The 15514-nt window shown below is 35.3% G+C and overlaps 1 protein-coding gene across 3 annotated transcripts in view; it reads right to left on the minus strand.

Annotated features, from left to right (window-relative positions):
• ATPCL (ATP-citrate synthase) overlaps positions 1 to 15514 on the minus strand; it is a 555953-nt gene that overhangs the window by 315660 nt on the left and 224779 nt on the right. The window lies entirely within an intron of this gene.

Raw genomic sequence — 15514 nt, forward strand, 5'->3', positions numbered from 1 at the left:
TAATAGAAGGAAAATTAAAGCTACAATCGGATAAAGTAAAAAGCTGAACATTCAAGGAAGAATTCTGAATCAACCCAGCTGATCTAGTATTGCAGCTTATTTCTGATTTGCCCTAAAGAGAACCTCACAGTGTTTTAATTAATTTATGAGTGATAATAAGGATAGTTGAAGTGCCCTAATTGATGTCAAGAATTCTGAAGCGTAATTGATAGTGCTTTAAGTATAAATGCGGATAAGTTTTGTAGATGTGTTTTTATTCTTTAAGTGTGATAAGTATATTCCAGAAGGTTGCTCACAACATAATAGAGGCTCTAGGAACCATTTCCGGTAAGGTCTATCATAGTGAATTATTAACTTTAAATGTGGAAACCCTTCGTGATTGAGAGTTGGAGATAGGAATTGTTTGAAAGATACTTTCAGCTATTAGATCCTGTAATATTTTGAACTTATAGCTTGACTGAAAAATGTGTGAAAACTAATTAGATTGGATGTTCTATTATATTCATTTAAGTGTAAAAACTTTATAACCCAGAAGCTAAAAAGGTGTATGTGAAGACTTGGAAGATTGTGCTAATGTAATTGACTTGACTTAATGTTTGACTTATTTCTATTGTTTAAAATTAGAAGTAAAATTTATGTAAGTGTTATATGACCTATATTAAATGCTTTATTTGTTAACCTAACTGTTGTGTTTGCCTGAAATTCTTTTTATTGCACCGTTCACAAAAATTCGAATCTAGCGGAAATCCCAAAGAGAGAAAATAAATACTTCGGCCTGAATGAGTGAAAAGACTGCTAACTAATTTTGAATTGATCTCACTATTTCATATAGATTTATCCAAGGATAGAGTGGCGCAGTATAATAGAAATTTCTCTACCCTTAGATCAGTGATCAATTTACAATTAGTTTTCCTTTATTTTATGAAAGTGACTTTTAACAAGATGGCGGATTCGAACATCAAGAGAACAACGTCACGACAATAGATCATGAATTTTTGATAGCTGAAGTTAAATTGAAATTAAGGACTAAGAAAAAACATAAGGACAGTATCAGATTTGATTTAAATCATAAAAATGAAACTCTTAAAGTAGAGATTGGAAAGAAATTAAAAAGTTCGGAGAGAACAGCAAGAGAATAAGAACTGCAGAAAGAAACAAGATGTACAGTAATGAAAGCAGGAAAGAGGACTAAGTAAGAAAGATTGTAAATAGTTGTCAGAATAAGCCATTCAAATAGCAGAGGAAAGAAGAAGAAGACAACTGAGCGCAGATTTCCAGAGACAGGATATGAAAGACAGAAAAATATATCTAAACAAAACGTGCAAGGAAACTGTAAAAAGCAATATTAGGATAGAACAAGAGATCAGTTTAGAAAGATAAATGATGTTACATGGAAGTTTATCCCTAGATTGGGAGTTGCAAAAAAAGTAATTTGGGAAAATGTCTGATGAAAGAAGAAGCAGTGAAAAAAAAGTTGGAAAGAGTATGTAGAGGATTTGTACAAGAAAGATAATAATACCGAAGGAGAATTTGTTGAGGAACCCCATGACAATGAAATGTGAAGTGGCATCTGCTGTTCTATTGCAGATGCCACTTCACATTTCAAAAGGAAAAGCTCCTGGAGCTTATGGAGTGTCAGTGGAATTAATGAGAGCAGCTGGGAATGAAGTATTGAATATGTTGACTGAAATTTGTCAACAGGTTTGGAAGAAAATATACTGGCATGGAGATTAGAAAACATCAGTATTCATCCGTTTCAAAAAAAAAAAAAAAAAAAAAAAAAAAAAAAAAAAATCCCTAAGATTTGAGAATTATAGAACCATCACTTTAATTTCCTATGCAAGTAAAATAATGCTGAAAATGATCCAAAAAAAGGCTGGAGCCATGTATAAATAGAGAAATACCAGAAGAACAGGCAAGCTTTAGCAGAGGAGCTAGAGATCAGATAGCAAAAGTGAGATGAATTATAGAAAGAACAAGAGAATTTCAGAAGGAAGTATTCATCTGTTTTATTGATTATAAGAAAGCTTTTGATTGCAAGGATTACAACAGACTAGATCATAATGCGATCAACAGGAATACCTGAACATCTAAGTCTCTTGATAAGAGCTGTATGGCAACTAAGAAGCTTCAGTAAAAACAGTCTTTGGAGAAACAGACAGTGTTAGAGTGGAAAAAGGGGTGCACAGCAGGGTTGTATACTGTGCCCTGTCTTTTTAGATATGCAGAAGAAAGAGCCAAGTTCAAGACAATGCCACGACAGACGTTGGCCTACAAGTAACCCCACAACCAAAAATCGCATGGAGGGAACAAGGTGGTCATGTAACCGGAAAGAAGTGACTAATCATTCTTACGTCTGTGAAGCGATGCTGTAAAAACTGCTGTATTGGTTGTACAATTTGGGCAGGTGCTCCATCTTGTATAAAAATGGTCTAGTCCAGACATCATAGTTGCTGAAGTTGCAGAATGACAAAACTTTTCAACATATTGTGATATTTCTGTGCAGTAACGGAACAAGTAACTGGTGCTGTCAGAGTGATGTCCTCAAATAAGAATGGCCCTATTACAAAATCTGCTGTAAAGCCACATAAACAATAATTTTTGACTAATAATTATTAATTTTTGGTGAATGTAATTGGAATTCCTGGAGCACGTGGGGGTGATTTGGATGTCCAAATTCAACAATTCTGATGTTTATAGTCCTGTTCATATAAAAATGAACCTCATCATCCTGCAGAATTTTTCAAAGCATCATCGACTTCCAATCTGACCAGAAACGTCAAAGCGAATATCATTTATTACAATCATCACGTAGAAGGTACCAATGCAACTGATCTTGTATGGATAAAATCCAATAATTCTGCACACAAGACTTTCCATACCATGAAATATTCAATTGTTGCACTACTCCACGGGAGCCGTTACCATAAGCAACATTTTCATACGATCTGTCAACAATTGTGGTGGAAACCTGTTCAATTACTCATGGTGGCACTGGTTTCTGTCCTCTGCCAGGTGTTGGACTTCCCAAGATCTTGTTTCTTCAAACTTCAAATAATCATCGATCTAGCTGACAGAGGACCTTTACACAAGTTCTGGTGGGTTCAAAAACTCACTAAGAGCAGCTGATGCATTGCACTCGTTAAGGTAAAATAACTTAACAAGTATCATGCGATAAGGTAAAAGAGGTTAATAAATTTAGTTTAATCCTTTATCCAAGTGTGAGCAAACAAAGTTTGCACCTGAAAGTATCTTCAGGACTGGGGTAAGGTGGTGCAATACCAGGGCGACTCCTTGCAAAGGTGGAGCAAGCTAATATCACTCCTATCTTTAGTATCTCACATAATGCAAAACACATCTCCTTGCGGATATGTCTAATGTTATGCATTAAGGGAAGGACCACTACCCAGACTAGTTTCGACCTTTATTGAGGTCTCTAAATCCAGAGTAATTTATTTAAAAGGTGGCACACCATTTGGCAACTCCTATAGGTAGAGATGACCTTGCTAACGCTTCTGGCTGGTATCTCCACTTGGGCCTGGCTCCCACTGAAGAGACCTCAATAAAGGTTGAAACTAGTCTGGGTAGTGGCCCTTCCCTTAATGCATAACATTAGACACATCTGCAAGGAGATGTGTTTTGCATTATGTGAGATATAAGATAGGATTGATAGTAGCTTGCTCCACCTTTGCAAGGAGTCGCCCTGGTGTTGCACCACCTTACCCCAGTCCTGAAGATACTTTCAGGCGCAAACTTTGTTTGCTCACACTTGGATAATGGATTAAACTAAATTTATTATATTCTAACCAAGTGAAAAATAAACTTTCAACATCTTTCTCTAAATCCAGAGTAATTTATTAAAAAGGTGGCACACCATTTGGCAACTCCTATAGGTAGAGATGACCTTGCTAATGCTTCTGGCTGGTATCTCCACTTGGGCCTGGCTCCCACTGAAGAGACCTCAATAAAGATCGAAACTAGTCTGGGTAGCAGCCATTCCCTCAATGCATAACATTAGACACATCTGCAAGGAGATGTGTTTTGCATTATGTGAGATATAAGATAGGATTGATAGTAGCTTGCTCCACCTTTGCAAGGAGTCGCCCTGGTGTTGCACCACCTTACCCCAGTCCTGAAGATACTTTCAGGTGCAAACTTTGTTTGCTCACACTTGGATAAAGGATTAAACTAAATTTATTATATTCTAACCAAGTGAAAAATAAACTTTCAACAAGGTAAAAGAGGCATATAATGAACATGACTATCAATAGAAATGTATTTGTGTAGTTTCCTTTTACTTTATAGCTCTTATGATGCCAGCAAAACAGATATTCAACTTCATTTTATGCAATTTATTTTTGACTTCCTAGGTTACAACAGTGCCATATCCTCCTATCAGCAACTCCCCCCCCCCCCCCAGAATACCATGTCTTGATCAGACTGATCCAAATTTGATTATATTCTGGTTGTTAGATCGAGCTATATAAGGCTCTGAATAGGAGAAGTTTAATTATGGATACCCTTATACTGTAAATGAACCTAAAAAGCTGCAATTCAGAATACTGACAACAAGTTCACTTATGCAAAATATAATGTTCCAACATACTTTGCTATGCTGACAATGAAAAGAAGGTTTCTGCCCTATTAGAGTTTAGGTCTAGTCTCTGAAGAACTAACAGTTTGAAACGGTCAAAACAATCGATGTACAGAATGATCAAAATTATCCCTGTTTAGGGCATTGTGGAGTGCCATCCAATGATCCAAATGCTATAAAACTTTGCAAGACTTGTGTCATCCAGAAGTGATATCTGAGGGAAGAAAAAGGTAGTTCCAAAATTCACCACCAGACACTGTAAACATCAAATGCATGGGAATTTGCATATTACACAACTTGGTGGGTGCCAGGAGGGTTTAAAAAGATGGACATGGGACTTTTCCTTTCATTATGGTTGTTAATTCCATTCACAGTGACGGCACTAAACTTGCCCCCAGCGTGGTTTGCTTGTGAAGCTGTACTACTTAAACAATTGGAATGCCGGTGCTTTACTCTGTGAACTTCGTTTCTTGAACAAATGTTAACGAGGTCCAGTATCTTTATGTGCCCTGCAAAGAATGATTAGTCTTTTTGAAGAAACAGGATTGGTGGGAGTTAGACCCAGAAGAGGTTGCAAACAAATGAGTTCACAACAAGTGAATGAAGTTTCTACTGCCATTGTGGAGTAGGCTATGAGTAACAGCATTGATTTCTGCAATGCACATGCCATATTAAGACACGGATGTATTTTACACAACTAATAGGAAAATTCGATGGACCATTCTGCATTTCTATCCACTCAAGATAACCCTGCCACAAGAACGAACCATACCATAGAGTGGGATAGAAGCACAATTCCTTACATGGAGGAAGACTTCCACTCCCGAATTTTTATTAGATCCTTCAACTTATCAGAACTGAATTATAGTGCCAACTATAGAACGTTTCTAAATAACAACAAGTGAAATCATGCACGCTCTATGAATGTATTGTATGCGCTCTGTTCTTTGTTTAATATAATTGGAATCGGTTGATTATAGTTTGCAACAGTTTTAAAAAACTGTTGCAAACTTTTTAGTACCTTACATCAGTTATGTACCCTGAAGATGCCAAACAGCCTTAGTTAGTGAAACTAGTTGGTATAACATATTTGTTTATTATATGCACTTGATCAATATAATCCCATTAAAAGTCTTTCCAGAGCTTTTTGGTCAAGAAAATTAAACGTTTTTTAACATATCTGTACTTTCATTTCATTAAAGTTAATTACTGTGTTATCATGTAATTTATTATTTATAATCATGCCGCAAGTACCTTTAAAGATTAGATGATAAAGGTGACATGAAAAACTGAAGATAAAGATGTTTTATATGTCTAGAGTAATTATTTGGAGATTGTTAAATGAAAGAAGCAGTAGCAGCATGACAGTAGAAAACACTCCACAGGAATGCAATTAAATACATATCAATACTTAAAGCAGAAAAAGCCATCAAAAGCTTGAAATGGGAAAGGGAGGGTCATTGAGCATTTCTGGATTCTTCCAGAAATGCTCAATTCCAGAATTTTCCTGCTGAGTGTTCCTGGTAAGATTTATGCAAGTATACTTAAGAAAATATGAAAAAAAAAAAAAAAATATGGAAAGGAAGCTTAGAGATGAAGAAGCTGGATTCAGGCAAATACAGGGTGTTCGGGATAAATTTGACAGTTTCGTAAGGAAAAAGAAAATCTTCTTTGTATCTATTAAATTTAATGAATTGACAAAAAAACATTACAGGCAGAGTTAATTACAATACTATCAACAAGATTTACTCAAAATAACCACCATTAGCATCGATCACAGCTTCAATTCTGCTTCGGAACCTCGAACAAGCTGATGCTACAGTCTCCCTGGGAAGGGCCGCAAAAACTGTTTTAATTTTATCCATTAACTGGGCTTTTGTATTACTGGAAGTGCGATTGGTGTCTTTTTCAACTGCGCCCCATACAAAATAATCCATGGGGTTAAGGTCTGGGGAGTTTGGAGGCCAAACATTTGGACTGGTGAAGTCGTAGAAATTTTCAGACAACCATTTTTGACTTTTCCCAGAGGTGTGGCAAGGGGCCGAATCCTGCTGCCATACATACGGCCTACCATTGCCTACCCTTGTTATCCAGGGCTTGACTACAGTTAGCAACTCCACGAACAAAGCCCGAATTCCAATGCCAGGGTTCTTCAATACCTGTTCCTGCAGATTTGCGAGGAATTCTGCTGTACGAACGCAATCAGATCGTCTGCTAGGGATCTTTCTTCTTGCTACATCCTCGTAGTCACCATTGCAAGTCTCTAGTTCATGCCTGATTGTTTTTACTGTATTCAGGAAGCATTGGGCAGCAGTCGTAATATCCTTATTTTGATGGCGGGCACAAATCATCATGATACAAGTTATTCTCTTCCATGATTCAGGTGGGTTCCAGCTATCCATCCTTTCTGACATCTTGTATGTGAATGAAGAAGGGTCCAAACTTTTAAATGAAGAGAAGTGTGTGTTAATACATGTAACTTACGGAAAAATATAATTAATTATAAATATGTCAAATTTATCCCGAACACCCAGTATAGGTTGTCATGATCGAATTTTCACTTTAAGACAGTTGAGAAATCTTGGGAATATAATTTGTATTTAAGATTTATAGATCATAGATCTGGAAAAGGCACATGACAAGGTGCCCAGAAGAAATATCTTCAAAATACTAGTTATATGATGTAAATGGGACATTATATAATGGGTCTTTTTTTTCCTGCCATCCTGGCAAAGAACACTTGTTCTGCTAATCTTTCCTCTCCTCCTTCTGTTTAAGTGACCATACCACCTGAGATTAGATGTGGAACACATTCCTGAATGCTAACAATGTCAAATTCTTTTCTCATATTTTTTTATTTTTTAATATGATACTGCTATTGATGTTATCTGTTCACTCACCTAATAGTTTTCAGATCCCCTCATATCTGTCTACAGTCTTTGGTGTAATGCTTTATTTCTAAACCAGCTCTAAGATCCATAAGTTAAAAATGGTTTGAACACTGTCTTGCATACAGCTAATTTAGTGATTTGACTAACTGCTTTCTTATTCTATATAAATTTATTCAGCTGCTTCCTACCATACCAGCTTTACCAATTCTGTTGTTTATTTCCATTATGAATTGCCATCTTTACTAAAAATTGTGCCTAAATAGCTGAAATACTTTACTTGTTTTATAAGTTCTTCATTCAGAATGCAGCCAATGAAAACTATCTATTTTTATTGGCTTTTTTTATTGCTGATTTTTATACCAAATTTAATAACACAGCAGTTATTAAATTTAGTTAGGGAATTCTGCAGACTTGTAATAGATTTACTGTAGTACCCATAAGTACCGGGAAAGGTACTACACTACACTACGATAAATAAAAGCCAAATTAATAATTGAATTATTTTTCAATACTAAAATTTTTCAAAAAATGGAAAAACAATTGAAGAAAACTACACTTACCAATAAATAACAGCTGTTAGTTATACATTTGTTTCTTTTTGCATGTTGCAAGCAAGATGTTTTGATATTTTAATTTTGGCCAATGAAGTATTGTTTAGGTATAACCAAAACTATTAAAGTGTGTTCACAGGATTTGTAAAATTTTAATGCATACATTAATTATGACAAAAGTGAAAGCTATGACTGTAATTCATGTTGTGGGAATAATTAAAGTACCTCAGCATATAAACATTTTGAAACAAAGAAATGTTATAAATTCCACTTATTTTTATAATGAAATTATAACTTTCTTTCACTATGAAAAGAAGCTTATCAGCATTCCAAGCAAAGCAGTGAGACTTCTAATGTCAGTACACAATAGATTAGAGCAGAAATGGCTTTGCTTTATTTCTGAGCATGCACAGATATATATTCAGTTGTACAGAACAAGGAAAAAGAGAACATAGCAGAAGGAAAATTGTGATAGTTTCTGTATCTTAAATATGTGAAGAATGAACAGAAATTAGGAGAAAAATTAGAAATGGAAGACAGAGGAAATCCTTTAAAAAAGGAGAAGTGTGTAGTTTTTATAATTATATAGATTAATCTTATATTAATCTATATAGGACCTATATAGTAATAAAGTTACTGAAAGAAACTTTATTACTTCCCAGTTCATAAGGAAAAGGGCTCAGTAAAGTTCATTTGTAAGTCATGAACTTGTATTATATAGGATTCTCAGTCTGAAGGGCGATTTGAAGCTGTTCATCAATATGGTTTTAATTATTTCTTTAATGATGTATGCTGAGACTTTCATTCTAAAGTGATGAAACTGTTGATTTGGTTTTAGTAATTTAGTCAATTACTAAAACCAAATTCTAAGAATTATGCAAATATACTTTGCATAACTCTTAGATTGTATGGTTCTGATGCCAAACTAAAGCTGGATTCAAGCCAAATAGGCAAGATAAGATTTTCACTTTAAGAGAAAAAGCACAGAAATCATGGGAATATAACAAGGATTTATATTTTACATACTTAAAAGGGTATGTGATAATGCAAAGAAAAGCTGTTCAAAAATGCTACAGAACATTATACACAACAATACAGCTTATACTATACTTAAGTGGTACATTAACTATTAGAATTAAATGAAGTACATGAAATGGTTTGACACAAAATCAGATGTAAGATAAAGATGTACATTATTCCCACTGTTATTCCTCATCTATATGGAGGAAATCATTATGAAATCAAGTGGTATTAAACCTGATATTAAAACTGTAGGTGTTGATCTCAGCTCTAGACTTCATGCAGAGTGGTGTTAGACTCTTAAATAAATCTCATGGTCTTAAAGATTCTTAAACAAAATTGAAAAAAAAAATGCTATTACAAATTAGCAACAAAAAGATAAACTATGAAAACAGACAGAACATGGAAAATACAGGTATCCCTCGATTAACACAGTTAATTAATCCCTCGATGTTACTGCGTATATCAAAATCGTGTTAATCAAATATAATAATCAATGGTAAAAAAGCATAATCTGTCCATGATCAATTACTGTATTAATAGTTCGTTTTATATGGTACTCTTTTAGGAAAGATAAAAAATGAATGCAAAGTAAATGTTTATTAACTACTTGTACCTACATTAGTTACAGCAATTATTTTTATCAAAAGAAATTATCAAGAGTCATTTGAACAGTTTTAGTTCTTTTCTTATCGGCATAAATTCTACGATAACAAGCAAAATGACTCCCAGATCTCGGCAAACAAGCATCCTTCGATTAACATCTGGATCCATATCCATTACTTGCTGCTTAAGTGATTCTAAACTGTGAAATATTCCATCCATTCTTTGACTGTTATCTCCTTTGGAACCTCATCTTCACATTCCATTTGTTCGTTGTCTTCATATGTGCGTTGTTCAATTTCAAGATTGTTGTCACTGAAATCTTTTGAATTTGAATCCAATAATTCTTTAACATCTTCTGTATCAACACCATGTTTTTTTAAGAAAGTAGGCTTTGAAAGTTTCAATGACACCCATGTCCATAGGTTGTAGCAATGATGTCGTATTTGGTGGGAAAAATAAAACTTTTACATTCTCACACAGATCATTAAGACAATTTGGATGACCAGGTGCGTTATCTAAAAGCAAAACAGCTTTGAAAGATAAGTTATTTCTCTTGCAATAAGCTTAAACTGCCAGGGAAAAATAAGATAAACCAATCTTCGAATAGACGTTGGGTAACCCAAGCCTTCTGATTCGCCTGCCAAATTACAGGTAAAGAGTTCTTGTTACATCCTTTTAAAGTCCTTGGGTTCTGAGTTCGATAGACAAGCAGCGGCTTCAATTTAAAATCTCCATTAGCATTCCCTCCAAGCATAACAGGTAAGCGATCTTTTGATACTTTATAGCCAGGCTGCACTGCTTCTTTTTTTGATATAAAAGTTCTAGGTGGTATTTTTTTCCAATAGAGGCCAGTTTCATCTACACTGAAAATTTGGTGGTAATCTTAATCATTTTCTGCAGCTCAGCAGGAAATGTGGATGCAGCATCTTCACCTGTTATTTTCACATTCTTTAGTCCAGCCCTAGATTTAAAATTTTCAAGCCAGCCTTCGCTAGCTGCGAATTTTTTGAATAGTCTTCTTTATATTTAGTCTCTTTAAGTCTTGAAAACAGGTTTAGAGCTTTGGCCATGATATTATAGGCACTAATTGGAATTCTCTTTTGATTGCAGTGTTCCAGCACTTCTTACTATATCAATCAATCAATCCACTTAAATCTTGATCTTGTGGATCTTTTTCCTGCCATGTTGTAATAAACATCTGTTTTGCTAAACTTTTATGACCAGTTCTGTTTAATGGATCATACTACATTCTGATTAGCTGTGCTCACACATTTTCTAGATGCTAACAATCTCAACTTCCATTCTAATAACATAATTTTTTTAATATGACTGCCAGTGATGCTATTTGATGACATCCCTGATTTTTCTAAGATATCATATCTGTGGTCTCCAGTATTTCCTCAAATATTTCATTTCTAATGCAGATCTCAGATAGATGAACTAACAATATATAAGACAGTGTTCAAACCAATTTAAACTTATGGAACTAACAGTCGGGGTCATAATAAAAACAATTTATAGAGACCAACACATATGAAAGTTATGAGGAAAAATTATTGGAAATAGATGGCATCAATGGCAGAATTGTATTAAAAATCAAGATATAATGGAAGGATCTTTACATTGTTAGCATTCTGAATGTGTAAGCAGAGGTAATCTCAGGTGGTATAGTCACTTAAACAGAATGGGAGAGGAAAAATTAGCAAAGCAGGTGTTTGATGCCAAGATGTTAGGAAAAAGACCATCTAGATGGACTGATGCAGTTAGAAGTGCCATCAAAGACTGAAATAAGATGACCGTATTGGAGACTTGGCAAATAAGACTAATTCGAATGAAAATTGCCCATAAAAGTTATTTTTTTATTGCAAACTTTTCATTTTGTACTCTGATAGTATCGTGTATACCTCTTGAAGATACATAAAGAATTTGATTATGATACCGTATTTTGTATTTATTTACCTTTTCCTTTCCGTGATCATTATTGCTTGATTACATCTGGTACTTCTTATTTTGAAAATATCATCTACGACAGTAAGACTATTTATAAGCCGACTAATACTTTTCTGATTATAGGAAGTTTTTCACTTGGTTATAAAGTATATTATACTCAATAAAAAATTATATTCTTTTAATCCTTTACCAAGTGAATGTTTGCACATGAAGTATCTTCACAACTAGACTAGTTGTATACAGAGGCTGTTGACTTCACATCAACTTCCTCAGTATCCTGTAATGCAAAGAACACTTAATTTAAGACACACACTGTTATGCATTATGAGAGATGTCACTACTTTCCCCATAATGAAAGCAGAAGCCAGACTCAGAAAAGATACCAGATTGAATTAATGCATTATAATAAATTTGGTTTAATCCTTTATCCAAGTATATGCAAACAAAGGTTTGCGCCTGAAGTATCTTCAGGACTGAGGCAACTTGTAGTAAAGGTGGACCAAGCTCTCATCACTCCTTGTCTCAGTATCTGCCATAATGCAAAGCACATCTCCTTGAGGACATGTATAATACTATGCATTAAGGGAAGGATCACTACCCAGACCAGTTTCGATCTTTATTGAGGTCTCGTCAGTGGGAGCCAGACCCAGAAGTGGTTGCCTCAGTCCTGAAGATACTTCAGGCGCAAACTTTTGTTTGCCTACACTTGGATACAGGATTAAACTAGATTTATTATAGTCTAACCAAGTGGAAAATAAACTTCCAACATCTTTCTCTAAATCCAGAATAATCTAATAATAAGGTGGTACACCTTTTGGCAACTCGTATAAGTAAATATGACCTCTTCATTGCTTCTGCCTTAGTATCACCACTTCTGGGTCTGGCTCCCACTGATGAGACCTCAATAAAGGTTGAAAAAGGTCTGGGTAGTGGCCCTTCCCTTAATGCATAGCATTATACATGTCTGCAAGGAGATGTGCTTTGCATTATGGGAGATACTGAGACAAGGAGTGATGAGAGCTTGGTCCACCTTTACTACGAGTTGCCTCAGTCCTGAATAATATACTTCAGGCACAAACCTTTGTTTGCATACACTTGGATAAAAGATTAAACTAAATTTATTATAGTCTTACGAAGTGGAAAATAAAATTCCAACATCTTTCTCTGAATTGATGCAGGTCATATTTTCCATATACAAGTAGCAAAAACGTGTATTGCTTTATTTAATGATAAGGTTTTATAACATTCTAGATCAGAGATAGTTATAGAAAGTTTTTCACTTGGCTACAAAGTAAATTATACTTATAAAAAAATTGTATTATTGTTTAATCCTCTACCCAAGTGTAAGCAAAGAAAGTTTGCACACAAAATGTCTTTACAACTATGGGTCTTATATATAGAGACTGCTGACTTCATATCAATTGCTTCAGGATAATTTACTTTTTTGATCAAGTGAAAACTTTCTGAAACTTTCCCTGATCCAGAATGTTTTAATAATAAGGTGGTATATCTTTTCACTACTTGTATATGGGAAATACATGACTTATGCATTATTTCAACCTTGGTATCTTTCTGGACTCCCATTCATGAGAACTCAATAAAGGTCAAAACTGGTCCGAGTAGTGACCCCTCCCATAATGCATAACAATATATATGTAAGAAAGGAAGTGTGTTTTGAATTATGGGATACTGAGGCAACCAATGAGAGGTGAACAGTCTTTGTATACAAAAAGCCTAGTTGTGAAGATACTTCACATGCAAACTTTGTTTGCTTATACTTTGGTTGAGGATTAAACAATAACATAATTTCTTAGCAAGTATAATTTACTTCTCCGATTCTTCTGTAGTTCCAAGTAATTTCCACTGAGGCTCTGAAGCTTCAATAGAAAATCCTATTTTGAAGCTGCCAATCTTGAATATGGATAATGGTGATTTGGAGACTGTTCCAGTAGCTGACTTTTCACTGTTCCCTTTCATTTCCCTGACACAAACAGCACTGGCTTTGTTTAACTGGATGAAATCAATAGATATAAAATTCCATCATGTTGTATCATCATTTTGTTTTCGTTTCAGCCAATAAGAATACCATTTGGTCAGCTACTAAATCCCAAACCGTTCAGTTGTTTGTGGATGATGTGAAGTTGGGAAGGGTTATCAGTAATAGTGCAGATGTGGCAGCCCTGCAAGAGGATTTGAATAAACTAGACATATGGGCAAATAAATGGGGTTGTCGGTTCAATGCAGCAAAATGTAAAGTCTTGAGGTTTGGGATCCATCGATGGGAGGATGCATACTCGATTGGAGGAGCTGTACTGGAGGAGGTAGAGGAGACAAGAGATCTGGGGGGGGGGTGATGATTGATAGAAAACTGAAATTCAGGAAGCATATTGCAAAGGGTGAGGGTAACTCAGAGGATTGCGGCAATACTGAGGATGCTGACCTGCAGAGATAAAAGTTATTCCGTTGTATAAGGCCCTGATCAGAACACACTTAGACTACTGTTCTCAGATTTGGTCACCAGGATTTGAAGGAGATAAATTGACTGTGGAAAGGGTACAGAGGCAGATAACAAAGATGGTTTCAGGACTGTACAATATGAATTATTGAGGATCGACTGAGGGAATGTGGACTGCAGAGTTTGGTGGATAGAAGAAGGAGAGGTGATATGATCGAGACTTTTAAACTATTGAGAGGCAGTTACAGGGTAGACATTGGAGAGTTCTTTCACTTGGTGGAACGGCAGGAAGGAGCAATGACAAGGGGCCATCCCTAGAAGTTATGAAAGGGGGCTGTGCACAAGAGGGTGAGGAGTGGTTTCTTAGCATGGAGGGTGGTTGAACCTTGGAATGCATTGCCTGAGAGTGTGGTTGGAGTGGGGATGGTTAATGGGTTCAAAGAGTGGTATGATAGACTAAAGCATGCAACAAATGCAAAACAGTCATCAGCAGATATAAATCTAAGTTCAAAAATTTTGTATTTCCTAAAAATGATCTCATATGATGAGTCTTTTGGCTCCATGGAGGCCTGGATGATGATAATAATAATGCTGACTTCCTAGGATCGCTTTTTTTTTTTATTCTTTTAGCCTTGTTGTTAGCCTTTTTGAACTTGGATTTATATCTGCTGATGCTGTTTTGCATTTGTTGCATGCTTTGGTATAGGCAAAGTATGAAACTGGAGTTCTTAAAGTGATCCATCTGCAGTAAGCTGAATTTTTTTGGTTCAAATACTCTGATACACTTTCTGTTGAACCAGGGCTTAGAAATTCCAAATAATTTGAAGTATGCAGTCAACTCTTACCTGTATCAAACCCTGATGGAGATGAGAAGAATAGTATATTGCAATGAATTTTCTTTAGGCATTATTCTTATGGCGCTTTAGTTTAGACTTTTCAGTAGTTTGCTACAATGGTGTTTGCCATACTAATGGTTGCCTGTATTCCTTAGGAAGTGTATATTGTTTTAACAGTGTATTGAAAGTCTCTTCTCATCCTGTTATAAGTTTCTTCCAACTTGGTTATACTATAAATTTAAGATACTATCCCTTATCCAAGTGTAAGCAAACAACTTTGCACCTGAACTATTTTCAGGACTGGGGTAACTAGTATAAAGAAGCGATTAACTTTGCATCATTTGCCTTAGTATCCGAATAATGCAAAGCACACCTTACAGATATATATATATATAATGCTATGCATTATGGGAAGGGTCACTACCCAGACCAGTTTCAACCTTTATTGAGGTCTCATCAGTGGGAGCCACACCCAGAGGTGATACCAAGGTTGAAGTAATGCAGAAGTCATATTTTTGTATACGAGTAGCCAAAATGTGTCACACCTTATTATTGAAATACTCTGGATTAGAGATAGTTGTAAGTTTTCCCACTTGGTTATACTATAAATT

The sequence above is a fragment of the Typopeltis vanoorti genome, chromosome 6 (genome assembly GCF_054136105.1).
Source record: "Typopeltis vanoorti isolate ZY-2024b chromosome 6, IOZ_Tvanoo_1.0, whole genome shotgun sequence".
Lineage (NCBI taxonomy): Eukaryota > Metazoa > Arthropoda > Arachnida > Uropygi > Thelyphonidae > Typopeltis > Typopeltis vanoorti.